Source organism: Enhydra lutris, unplaced genomic scaffold (assembly GCF_002288905.1).
Source record: "Enhydra lutris kenyoni isolate GAN:26980312 unplaced genomic scaffold, ASM228890v2 scaffoldscaffold46, whole genome shotgun sequence".
NCBI lineage: Eukaryota > Metazoa > Chordata > Mammalia > Carnivora > Mustelidae > Enhydra > Enhydra lutris.
This window is the reverse complement of record NW_019154130.1, coordinates 15836900-15849349: the sequence shown is the minus strand read 5'-3', so window position 1 is coordinate 15849349 and position 12450 is coordinate 15836900. Positions and strand designations below refer to the sequence as shown.

Genomic DNA, 12450 nt, shown 5'->3' with positions numbered 1-12450 from the left:
CTCGCGCGCTGCCTCGCTCGCCGCCCGGACTTCCCGTCTCCCGCCCGAGCTCCCCGCGCCGCCGCCGCCGCCAGCAGCGCGCCTCAACCGGGCGCGCTCCTCGCGCGGAGCCACAGCGCTGCCTCCGCTTAACTCCTTACGTGCCACCTGGCCCTCCCGCAGCCGTCCGCGGAGCCGGGCAACCCGGCGCCAGGCAGGCCTCCCGGCCTTGCTTTGCTCGTCTCTAAAATGGGCTCGCGGCCCCGCTCTGGGGAGTGGGGTAGAGAATTAACCGAGCGGATTAGTGATGCGAAGTGCCATGCGGCGGGCATTAAGGAAGCGCTCGATAAATGGCAGAGGATTGGCTGCTTCTGCTGCTGCTGCTGCTGTGCTGGGTTAGCAGGTTACCTTGCCAAGAGTAAACAACCTGAAAAGGGCAGTTTGGTTTGTTGGTATTTACTTTGTTCTTTTTAACAGGAAATAGGTGTAAGCTGTGTGACCCTGGGCTGGTCACTTACCCTCTCTGAGCCTGTTGCAGAAGATGCCCTCTGTGCTGTGTGACCTTGGGTCTCAGCACCCCCTCTGAACCTCTTGTAGTAGCCTCATCTGTAAAGTGGGGGACGATCGATGTGGCCCACCTTCAAAGGACCTCCTGCAAATCTCTGGAAAGGGAGCTGCTCTCAAGAGAACCACCATGGAGCCACAGTCTCCTAAATGCCAGGCACCTGGCCAATGTAGTTCCAAACACATCACCTCATTAAGTCATGGAAACAACCCTAAGAGGCGACTTGTTTCAACTCCCCTTCGCAAATGAGAGATTTGGCGCCCCAGGATGTTAAGTTCACCCAAGTTAGCACACTTACAGAGGACTGGAGCTGGACCCAGGACCTTCTGACTCCAAAACCAGTACTGTTAAGCTGGGGATTGAAGGAGAAGCTCTAATGTGGGCCAACCTTTGTTGAGGCTAGCAACCAGAATTTGCATCTGCATTTCTTTAATTAGAACATGTTGTATTTCCAATTATAAAATTAATTCTTGTCTAATGTAGCTATTTCAGAAAATACTAAAATATAGGAAGGAAAGCAAATCAACCCTATTCCCACCACCCAGAGGTAATGATGAAGATCTTGATGTAGTTCCCCCAATCTTTTTTCTATACCCACATGTAAAGGCAGTTCGCATAAGGGGAATAATCCCAAGCACACCATTCCGTATCAGGAGATAAGAAGGGTCTGGCAAATGCAATTCATGAATCCCTTGCTGAGGCTGGACCCCCAGCTGCCCCCAGCTTCAACAATCCCAGATGACAGTTACCCTACCACTAGTCCAATAGAAACCCTACCAGGTTGGGGATTTGTGCGTTTCACCCGGTTACCATTGGACAAACCCTGCTCTGATGCTTTCCCTTTTCCCACTGTTCCTGTGTCTCTTAGAAGACCAAATCATTCCTTTGCTTGGAGACTACAGATGTCACACACACCTTCCAGGCTGCCCAACCCCATCAGGAACAAAGCATTCCCAGAGTGCAGTCCCCCAGGGGGACAGAGGCAGTGCTGCGGCTTAAAGGTGCAAGCAATCTGGGTTCAAATCTGCGCTCTGTCTCAAGCAGCTGTCACCTCTCTGAGTCTCTGTTTCACGTCTATAACATGGGGCAGAAAGAACACCAACCCTCTGGTTGAGGCTTACACAAGACAAAGACCAGTAAATACTCAACTCATAGCAGCTGCTGCTTTTCATTAGTGAGGAGAAGTGATCTGAATAACACTAATACTGATTGCCAACAACTGTTGAGTCCTTGCTAAGTGCAGGCACAATTCCCATTAATTCCTAACAACAACTTCAGGTGATCGGTATTAGGATTTAGTCCATTGAGAGATGGGGAAACTGAGGCCCAGAGAGATGAAATCCTCTGTCCGAGGGTACACAGTAAGCTCACAGTAGAGGTTGGGTTAGATCCCAGCTCTTCTGGCCCCTGCTGCCCGGTCACCAGCACAATTCCAAATGGCAGACTTGGTACCTTTCCCATGTCCTCCTCGTCCCTCCCCAGCTCAGAACCCTCTTGCTCTGTCTGGGGGACAAACCTCCTCCTGGGAGTGATCTGAGTGATCTAGGGACTGACACCTGGCTATGAAGCCCCCTGCAAGGTGCTGGGGGTCTGAGAACAGAGCTATTAATCTCCAGTGGCTCCCAGGCTACTTGCACCGCAGCCCACTTTCATTGTGTCTAATGTTCTACTTCTGATGCCGTTTGGCGGATACGTAGAAGTTTTATTGTTTTTTGGATTTTCTATTGTATGCCTAAAATATTTTATTTTATTTTTTATTTTTATTATTTTTTAAGATTTTATTTATTTATTTGATGGAGAGATCACAAGTAGGTGCCTGCTTGTGCGCTCTCTCTCTTTCTCGCTGAGCAGACAGCCTGCTTCCCCCTCTCTCTGCCTGCCTCTCTGCCTACTTGTGATCTGTCTGTCAAATAAATAATTTTTTTTAAGATTTTATTTATTTATTTGTCAGAGAGAGAGAGCACACAAGCAGGCAGAGGCAGAGAGAGAAGCAGGCTCCCTGCCGAGCAAGGAGCCCGATGCGGGACTCTTTCCCAGCACCTTGGGATTATGACCTGAGCCAAAGGCAGCGGCTTAACCAACTGAGACACCTGGGCGTCCTGAAATAAATACATAAAAATCTTAAAAAAAAAAAAAAGTAAGGAGTAAAGTTTTAGGATTTTTGTCTAAACCACACACACAGTCAGTTTGGGTAGAATGGGACATAGTCCACTTCCTCTAGGCCTGATCATTGGACAAACTCTAATTTTTGCTAAGGTCCTGCTCTGAGCGGGTCCTTGGCCTGGCCCTCTTTTGTGTATCAGGTTTCTGAGCCTCTTCCTCTCTCTGCTCTATTTCAGCACAGAATCTTACTGTTTCTTGGCCCAAGTCTGCTGCAGGACTCACGGAGGAGAGTGAAGAAACAAAGCCATCTTTGAAATCAATTATAAAGACCAAAACAATGATGTAAGAGAGCTTCTGTGAGTAAGATGACGTAACACCTCCAAGCTACGTTCATAGAACAAGTCACTAACCAGTACATCCCTGTCTTTGAACAACAGTGTCTAAAAATAGTATTTGCTGTAATTTCCTGAGTAGCTGGTATAAATGGAAAGAGAGAGTAGTGAGCGAGCTGTGTCGGGTGGTAACTAACTCCCCTTTGATGGTAGTTTTCTTTTTCTTTTTTAAGATGTCGTTTATTTTTTTTTATTTGTGAGGAGGGGGAGCAGGGGGAGCAGGGGGAGCATCAGAGCGAGAGGGAGAAGCAGGCTCCCCGAGAAGCCGGGAGCCCAACACTGGGGCTTGATGTGGGGAGTCCCATCTCATGACCTGAGCCAAAGGAGTCTGTCAGGAATCTCTCTCTGCTCCCCAGCCCCTCCATTCGGAATCCTCCTGTGATTTCCCCCATGCCCCCCCCACCAGCCCGTCCCGTCTGATAGGGGCTGGTCTGCCATGCAGACTCCCAGAGTCCAAGAGCTGTGTCTTAACAACCATTCTTCTGTCCCCGGCATTCACTCAACACAGCACTCGGCACACAGTAGGCTGTGTTAGTCCGCTTGGGCTTCTGTAACGAAAACACTGAAGACTGGGTGGCCTATAAGCAATGGAAATTTATTTCCCACAGTTCTGGGGGCCGGGAAGTGCAAGACCAAGGTGCCAACAGATTCGGCGTCTGGTGAGAGCACACCTCCTGATTTGCAGACAGCCATTTTCTTGCTGTGTCCTCTTAGGGTGGACGGGGCTGAGGGATTTCTCTTTGGGTCTCATTTGTAAGGGCAAGGATCCTATTCATAGGGCTTCCATCCAGGTAACCTATTCACCTTCCAAAGGCCTCACCTCCTCCTACTATCACCTTAGGGATGAGGTTTTAATGTATGAATTCTGGAGGGTCACATTCGGTCTAGAGCACAGGTGCTCTGAAAGAAATGAATGAATTAATAAAAACCGTCCAGTATTGCTGCAGATATATACAGATGAAAAAGAAAATCTGGTGTGATCCGGAGAGTTCACTCATTAAAAATTCAGTAAAAGAGGCAAAGGTATGTAAAAGTAGAAGAATGTATACTGCAGTACCTTTTAATGGCAGAATGCCAGAAAGAATCCAAAAGCCCAACAAGCGAGAGAACAGAGGGACCAATTCCGGTATATTCTTAAAGGGAGGGTGCCACACGGCCGTGAAAAGTAATGAACTAGAACTCTATACATCAACTTGGATAAATCTCAGAAATTAGAGCATTGAGTAAAAAAAACAAAAAGCTGGCTGCAAGATAATAAATTAGCTAATTGCAAAAGGACACATACATAATACCAGTTAATAAAATTCAGAACTATGGAAGGCAATTTAGTATATTTTTATGAGCACTTACATGTACAGTAAAAGCAGAGAAACCGTGAATACCAAGTTCAGGAGAGAGGTTATGGCTGTGGGGGGAGAAAGGGGGCAGCAAAGATCCCGGAGCGCTTTCATTGTGTCTAATGGTCTACTTCTGATGCCGTTTGGCGGATACGTAGAAGTTTTATTGTTTTTTTGGATTTTCTATTGTATGCCTGAAATATTTTATTTTATTTTTTATTTTTATTATTTTTTAAGATTTTATTTATTTATTTAATGGAGAGATCACAAGTAGGTGAGGAGGCAGGCAGGGAGTGGGGGGAGGGAGCAGGCTCCCTGCTGAGCAGAGAGCCCGATGCGGGGCTTGATCCCAGGACCCTGAGATCATGACCTGAGCTGAAGGCAGAGGCTTAACCCACTGAGTCACCCAGGTGCCCCTGTATGCCTGAAATATTTTATTAAAGAAAAAAAACCCAAGCTAGCTGTTGAGAGTGAAGGCCTAATTCCTACCCCTGTTCAGATATTCGTTATGTGTCTCCAGCAAGGAATTTAATCTCTCTGAGCTTCGGTTTCCTCAACATTACAATAGGGATAATAAATCTTGGAAGAATTAAGTGACATCATGGGTGTAAATTGCTTAAAGCAATGGAAGTATTCAACAAATGATAACTATTCATATCACAATTAATTATCAACAGCAGTTAGTTTCAAAGTATTTGAAAACTGGAGACATCCAAGAAGATCAGCCATTTTTTAAAAGATTTTATTGTTGGGCCACCTGGGTGGCTCAGCGGGTTAAAGCCTCTGCCTTCGGCTCAGGTCGTGATCCCAGGGTCCTGAGATCGAGCCCCACCTGAGATCGAGCCCCACCTCAGGCTCTCTGCTCAGCGGGGAGCCTGCTTCCTCCTCTCTCTCTGCCTGCCTCTCTGCCTACTTGTGATCTCTGCCTGTCAAATAAATAAAAATACAATCTTAAAAAAAAAAAGATTTTATTGTTAAGTAATCTCTACACCCAACATGGGGCTTGAACTTACAACCCTGAAATCAAGAGTCACATGCTGCACCGACTGAGCCAGCCAGGCACACCCAAGATCAACCATTTCTAACCTGTCTTCACAGATGACACCCCAAGACTTAGAGAGGTTGGGAAGTTGTCTGAGGTCATGGGGGGCATGGGAGGCAGCACTGAGGATGGGAGGTATGCGGACGGCCCCCTCTGGGTAAGGTGCTGAGCTGGGCCTCTGTTCCAAAGCGCTTCCCTCAAAACCTCACTTCCTTCTAGGGAACCAAAGATGGTCACATGGGGACCTGCTAAAACAGGGACACAGGTCCCAGAGGCACCCGGACAGGTTCTAATGTGGCTTCCTAATCCCAAGGTCTATTTATGTCACCATGAAGGAGATGGAGAAGAATAATGTCATAAGGGCATCCCTTTCTATTATACATATATATATTTTTAATATTTTAATTATTTATTTGTTAGATATCAGAGATATCACAAGTAGGCAGAGAGGCAGGCAGAGAGAGAGGGGGAAGCAGGCTCCCCGCTGAGCAGAGAGCCCAATGCGGAGCTCGATCCCAGGACCCTGAGTTAATGACCCGAGCCGAAGGCAGAGGCCCAGCCCACTGAGCCACGCAGGTGCCCCCTATTTTATATCTTTTTAGTAAAAAATTTGATGCCTAACACAGGCATATATCTTCACAAAAATACACAAATTCAAATGCACTGTTTGTTAATAGCCCCAAACTGGAGACAACGCAGATGTCCATCCGTGGAAGAATGGACAGTGTTGCACTCTTTCCGCAGGATAATACTCTCCAGCAGAGAATGAACATGCTACTGCCATCAGGACCACACAGACGAATGTCCCAAACAGTGTGGATGAAACAAACCAGACCCAAAGCTTTTACCTGCTGATATTTACATAAAGTTCAGGACTGGCAAAACTAACCAGGAGGCTAGATGTCAGAGTACTGGTTGTGCTTCAGTGAGAGGTTGGAAGTGGGCTGGGGGGGGCCATCCGGGGATGGACAGTGTCGCGTTTGTTGGTCTGGGTCCTGGTTCCAAGGGTGTGCGCTTCGTGAGAATGCATGAGCTGTACTCTTATTGCTTGTACACTTATGGCCATATATTACACTTCAATTAAAATGTTGTTTAATATAAAAACACTTGCCAATTGCAGTATTTTAACCACTATTAGTTACTGATTGCTTATGCGACATCACGGATGGAGTCATATAATATAGAGGGCAATTGGGGGCCTCTCAGTTAGCAACTTCTCAGAAGCCTTGACCTTGAACGGTACCAGCTGAAACCAGCTTTCGTTTCAGGCTCACTGAAAGGGGGGATTGTCTACTGAGGACCCAGCCAGGTGGAGACAAGGGCCATTACTCAGGACATCTGATCCAGAGAGAAGGCAAATTATCTGATTTGGCAGTTTCCTGGGATCAGATGACCCAGATAATGGTCAAACTGCCATGGAGACACCACACATCCCAGCCAAAATACCAATCAGGTGGACCCTTCTCCTGGAGCCATAATTGTGGGCAAAGCGCAGAGAGAGGCCTGTGCCACCCCCGGGGTCTGCTTTCTGCAAGAGGAGCCAAAGGAGCTCTTCCAGAATCTGCAGAGGCGCCAGAAAGGTAAGGCCGATCTGGTCCCAGCGGCGCTCCAGGCCCGTCCCCTCCAGGGACCCAGCTCTGAGCCTTTGGGCAAAGATGATCTCATTTAATCTAGCAGCCCTAGGAAAGAAGTAGCATCACAACTCCCCATTTTGGGCGGAGGAAACAGGCACGGAGGGGTTGAACGAGTCTCCCAGGACTGAACACCAGGGGCGCTATTCCCCATTTCTTACCCAAGTTACTGCCACATCTGGCATCCCTATGAGCCTCACTTCCACTGAATGCTCAAGGAGTTCAGTTCCCCTGCCATGCAGGCTCGCAGGTGCGATTCAAAGTGCATGGGTTCCATGGCGGAAACCGCTGCAGAGGTAGAAGACAGAGAAAGCAAGATCGGACAGGAAGAGCCTTCAGACTGGATACAGGTCTGCCCCCTGGGAAAGGCCACGGGGAGGAAGGAGGTCTGTGCGGGGAGATCCCCATGCCACAGCTCAGCTCAGAGACAAGAACATTATCCTGAGTGTACCTTCACTTCCATGGAAAAATCATATTCAATTATACACTGACACACCTCTCACCGACGGGAGCAGTACCAAGCAGAGACTTTTATTTTTTTGAGATTATTTATTTATGAGAGAGAGAGAGCGAGATTAAGAGTGCACACATGCATGAGCAGGGAGAAGGGGCAGAGGGAGAGAGAAGCAGAATCCCCGTTCAGCAGAGAGCCCGATGTGGGGCTTGATCCCAGGACCTGGGATCATGATCTGAGCCGAAGGCAGTCTCTTAACCGACTGAGCCACCCAGGTGCCCCTGGATGGATTTTTTTTTTTTTTTCTTAAGATTTCATTTGAAGTAATCTCTATACCTAATGTGGGACTTGAACCCACAACCCTGAGATCAAGAGTTGCACATTCTACCAACTGAGCCAGCCAGGTGCCCAGAGTAAAGACTGTCTTAAAACACTGTTGCTTATGTATCCAGTTATCTGGGCCCCAAGCCTACCCGTGGAGCCAAAAGCCCTGTCTTATTTGTCAGGTGGTACCAGCACAGAGCAAGGCGTTCATACATTATAGGGACTAATAAATGCACATTTCTGAGCCTGAACTGGAGGCATAGCTGTGGGACCACGTGCCACATGCATTAGTTGATTTAATCCCTGATGTGGGAAACAAAGGCAGAGGAAAAATTATTAATTTTCCTTACTACCTACAGCCCATTGACAAGCCCTTGAAACAAGAACTTCCTCTAGGAACTCAACTGCCTTGATGTTGACACTTTGCTAAGGGCAAAAGGCAATCCTAGCCCAACTCCCCCTGCCTAGGATCCTATAAGTCAACTTTAACATATAAAAATTCCTTTGGAAGTTTCCTGTATCTCTTAATCCCCCAAGATGGGTCTTGGCAATCAGCCCCCAAGCCTGTGGCCCACTGATAAACATCTGAAGGTTCTCAAGGCTAAGGCTTTATTAGACAATAATAAATGACCTTTTCCAACAATAGCTAGCCTCTTCAAGGTCCTAGAAACCTTGTTTCCAAATTCCTTAAGAGGTTTACTCTAACCTATCCCCTTCCCAACTTGAAAGGGTATAAGGGGCCACTCCTCATGACCCCAGGGCAGCTCTTACTCCCCAGAGGTCCTGTCTCTGCTTTAATGAAACCACCTTTTTGCACTAAAGATGTCTCAAGAATTCTTTTTGGTACACTGAAAAGAAATTTTTAAAAAAGAAGAAAAGAAAAAAAAAAAGAAAGAAAAGAAAAAGGAAAAATAAAAGAATTTTTTTTTTGGCCATGGGCTTTGAACCTGAACGTCTTTCCTCCATCAGTCCCCACCACAGCCCCATGTGGATAGTACTGTTCCCATCTTCCCAATGGAGAAACTGAGGCCCACCAGGGTGAGACAACCTTTACAAAATCATACACTGGGAGGTTTCAGGCTGGGGTCGTCCTGGCTCCACGCTGGGGTTTTTCCGGTGGGACATGTGGCTGTCAGGACCGGCAAACAGGTCAGTCCAAGATGCAGCCCTATGTCCTCATTCTCCCTGGAGATGCCCGCCCAGCCTCCAGGGAAATATTCTTGGAAACCAACCTCTTCTGGCGTGTTCCAACTGAAACCCATGAGTATCCTAGGAAGAGAGAGAGCCGGGGGCTTGTGGGCTGAGAGGTTTTTACCATGAAGGTCAGGAGAAGTCAGCCCGTCCCGGTTACAGAACTGCTCCAAGAAGCTTGTGTTTTGAAGGTTATTTCTTTCCCATGTCTTCTGTGTTCAACCTTTTTGCATGCTAATAAACTCAGGAGCCACAACTGTGCGAATCACAACAGCAATTTTTGCTGATCTCCTACTAGGGGTGAGTCTGGGGTCTGCTGGTCTGGGACCCATCACATCCATGTCGGCCTTGCAAATCCACAGCCGCCGTGCACCGTGGGTATTCCTACTTCCATTTTCGAGGTGAGCAAACAGGCTTAGGGAAATGAGGTAACCTGCCCACTGCTGGAAAGTGGCACAGAGGAGACCTGGATCCAGCCAGGTCAAGGTCTGAGCATAAGACAGGGAGAAAGGACACCAGCAGCCTGAACTGGGAGCTCCCTGGAGGCAGCCATTCCTTAAAGACATATTGGTACAGCCTTGTCCTTGGCACCCTGCCTCCCATCACCAGCTTGTCCATCCTCCAAACTGAGCCACAGCAATCTCTTAGAACACAGCTCTGACTACACCACCCCCTGCTCAAGACCTCCAAATGGCTTCCTGTTTCCCACAGCTGAAAGCCCAGACTCCTTCACTTGGCACCCAAGGCCTTCTGCAGCCGGGCCTCAAATCCACTTCCTGCCTCCTTTCCCACAGTTCCAGCCTACCCTCTGTAGCAGACGCTCCCCTGCTCCCCCACACCGCATGCTCGTTCTCCACCTTGCCTCCGAAGACGCTCTCTCTCCTCCCTGGAGTGTTCTTTCTCTCCTTCTCTTTCTCCACCCAATGAACTCCTCCTCGTCGTTCGATTTCAAATGGTGCCTTCTTTTGAGATGTCTTGGTTTCTAGAAACCTGTGACTTCACTAACGTACCAGGGACGGGAGAGTAGAGTGAAACCAGTTGGGCCAATGGAATCTTCTTCTCTTTATGCCTTAGGACACAATCAGAGAAGGCAATTCCATACCCTTGGTCGAACCCAAAGAAATGCCTCCCCAAAACCATTTACAGAAGCTGGAAGCCTCCCTCCATCCCCTTTCCCCCACACTGATTGTTTTGTTTGCCCAGAAATAGCATAGCCTATCTTTGGGAAAACTGCTTCTTTCCATTCCAATCTTGTGTGTCTGGAGGAAGCCATCCCTGAATGTGGTAGGGACACCTTGGAGTCTAACTTGGCCAATCTCAGAACCCCAAGGCCCCGACCACAGTGATTGGTCCAGGAATTGGCTCATGACCCAAACCCAGCCAATCAGAGAACTTCCCTGGGAGTTTTCTGACTAGTTGGTGGGGAACAATGCTATTTCATGTGGTCGGAAGGTTCTAATGTTTAGATGCCCAGAGCCACCCGTGATACTGGTTTGAGACCAGTGAGGATGACTAGCTTGAGGGAATGAACCCGTATGCCAACAATACACTAGACAGAGAGGATGTTGCTGAATTAGTTTCTGGCTCCAACCCTCCTCGAGATTGCTTTCACCCCCGATCTTTCTGCAAATGGGTCTTGGGGGCCCATGAAGTCTTTAGTAGGAGTTCAAGTTCAAGATGGGTTCTGATCTTAAAACCATAGGGTGAATTTTGGTCACTTAACAACTACAGGGTTCTGGGCGCCTGGGTGGCTCAGTGGGTTAAAGCCTCTGTCTTTGGCTCAGGTCATGATCCCAGGATCCTGGGATCGAGTCCCACGTCGGGCTCTCTGCTTGGCAGGGAGCCTGCTTCCCTCTCTCTCTCTCTCTCTCTCTCTGCCTGCCTCTCTGCCTGCTTGTGATCTGTCCCTGTCAAATAAATAAATAAAATCTTAAAAAGAAAAAAAAAAAGAACAACTAGAGGGTTCTAACAAACAAGACTTAAAACTCGTTCTTCAATTACATTAGGTGATAATGCAGTCAATAAATATTTATTAAAGACCCGGTATAGACCAGGCACTCTGCTAAGGGGGATCCCAGAGGGAGAGAAAAGTATGGTCCCTGCCCACACAGAGCTCAGTCTGCATTACCCTCACTTAGCTATTGAAATTTAAAATAGTTAAAATTAAATAAAATTTGAAATTCAGTTCATTAGACTCATGTGCTACCTTTCAGGTATACCCATGTAGCTGGTGGCTACCGTATTGGGCAGCATGGACACAAAACCCCGCCCTCAGCACAGAACTTTCCACGGGCCCACGCTGGTCTAGAGCCCTGCCCATCCAAAGTGTTCTTGAAACCAGCCCCATCAGGCTCACTGGAAACGCAGAATCTCAAATTCCGTCACAGATTTAGTGAGTTGGTATCTGCATTTCAAAGAGATTGTTGTGACTTCGTTAAATTAACATTTGTTAATGGAGCGTGGGGGAGGAGGGTGTTGAGCCACAGTTACAAGAGACAGCGTGGTTTGAAATAGAGTTCATTGGTTACTCACCTGTCAGGCAGGGAAGGGGTACTCAGCTGCCTGGGGGGGGTCTGAGCAGAGAGGTCCAAGCAAGTGCTGGGGGCACAGGCCTTCATTATGGTCCATGGGTTCCCAGTCTGAGGCTAGATTGGTCAGTTCTAAACAAAAAGGGTGGGATTCTCGTAAGCCTCCTGGGCCTGGGCTGCAGGAGAGAACGCTCATCACAAGGGCCCTCGGTGGGTTCACGTGGGGAACTTACATTTAATTACGATCACAGATTGTTCCTTTAGAGCATGTGGTCATGGAAGAGTCGGCATCAGTTCAAGGCCCCTGCAGGCCGCTGGGCCACACAGAGCAGATGCTGAGACCGAAAAACTACGGAGTCGTTGAGCGAAGTGCTCAACACAGATGCGCAGGTGATTTACATGCTTGTTATTCAAAGAAACGTCATTCAAAGAGCCGCTCTGAGTTTAGCCCCTCTGCCTGATGCTGTCACACACACCCTCCCGTGAGCAGCAGAGAGGGTCCCAACCTGGCCTTCAGCGGCTGACCTCCCCGCCAGCCACAAATTCACCTCTCTCGGCATCCGACCACGAAGTGGACGGTGGTGCACCCACCGAGTTGGTAAATAGGATTCCAGTTAACAAGGACCCCTGGACGAGGTGGGACCCTAGGGGCAATCCCACCCCAGGAATGATTTTCTGGGATCCCTTTCTTCAGGGTAAAACCATTGCAGAGAGCTGGGAGTGAGCAGGCGTTTATGCTGTATTAGTTTTATTTTTTTCCCCAGAAAGAGGAAGAAGGCTCTTGCTGTGTGGCATGAGTTCTGCTGTTCTCATGCTGTAAAGGATGTGCCCACCCCTGTGTGGGCTTAGGGCCTCTCAACCATCCCAGCCTGATTGAGACGCACTCTTTGAAAAACCTCCCCAC

The 12450-nt window shown here is 48.2% G+C and overlaps 1 protein-coding gene across 2 annotated transcripts in view; it reads right to left on the bottom strand.

The window, feature by feature from the left end:
* LOC111156425 (WSC domain containing 2) overlaps positions 1-11842 on the bottom strand; it is a 135760-nt gene extending 123918 nt beyond the window's left edge. The window contains exons 1-2 of one of the 2 annotated variants that reach the window (XM_022517315.1): positions 11780-11842; positions 11551-11678 (exon numbers count right to left, since the gene is read on the bottom strand). The gene's annotated coding sequence lies outside the window, so the exon portion shown is untranslated. Of the gene's footprint in view, positions 1-11550; positions 11703-11779 lie in introns of those variants that run through there. The other variant, XM_022517316.1, reaches the window with a different exon arrangement.
* Positions 11843-12450: the final 608 nt, after the last annotated feature.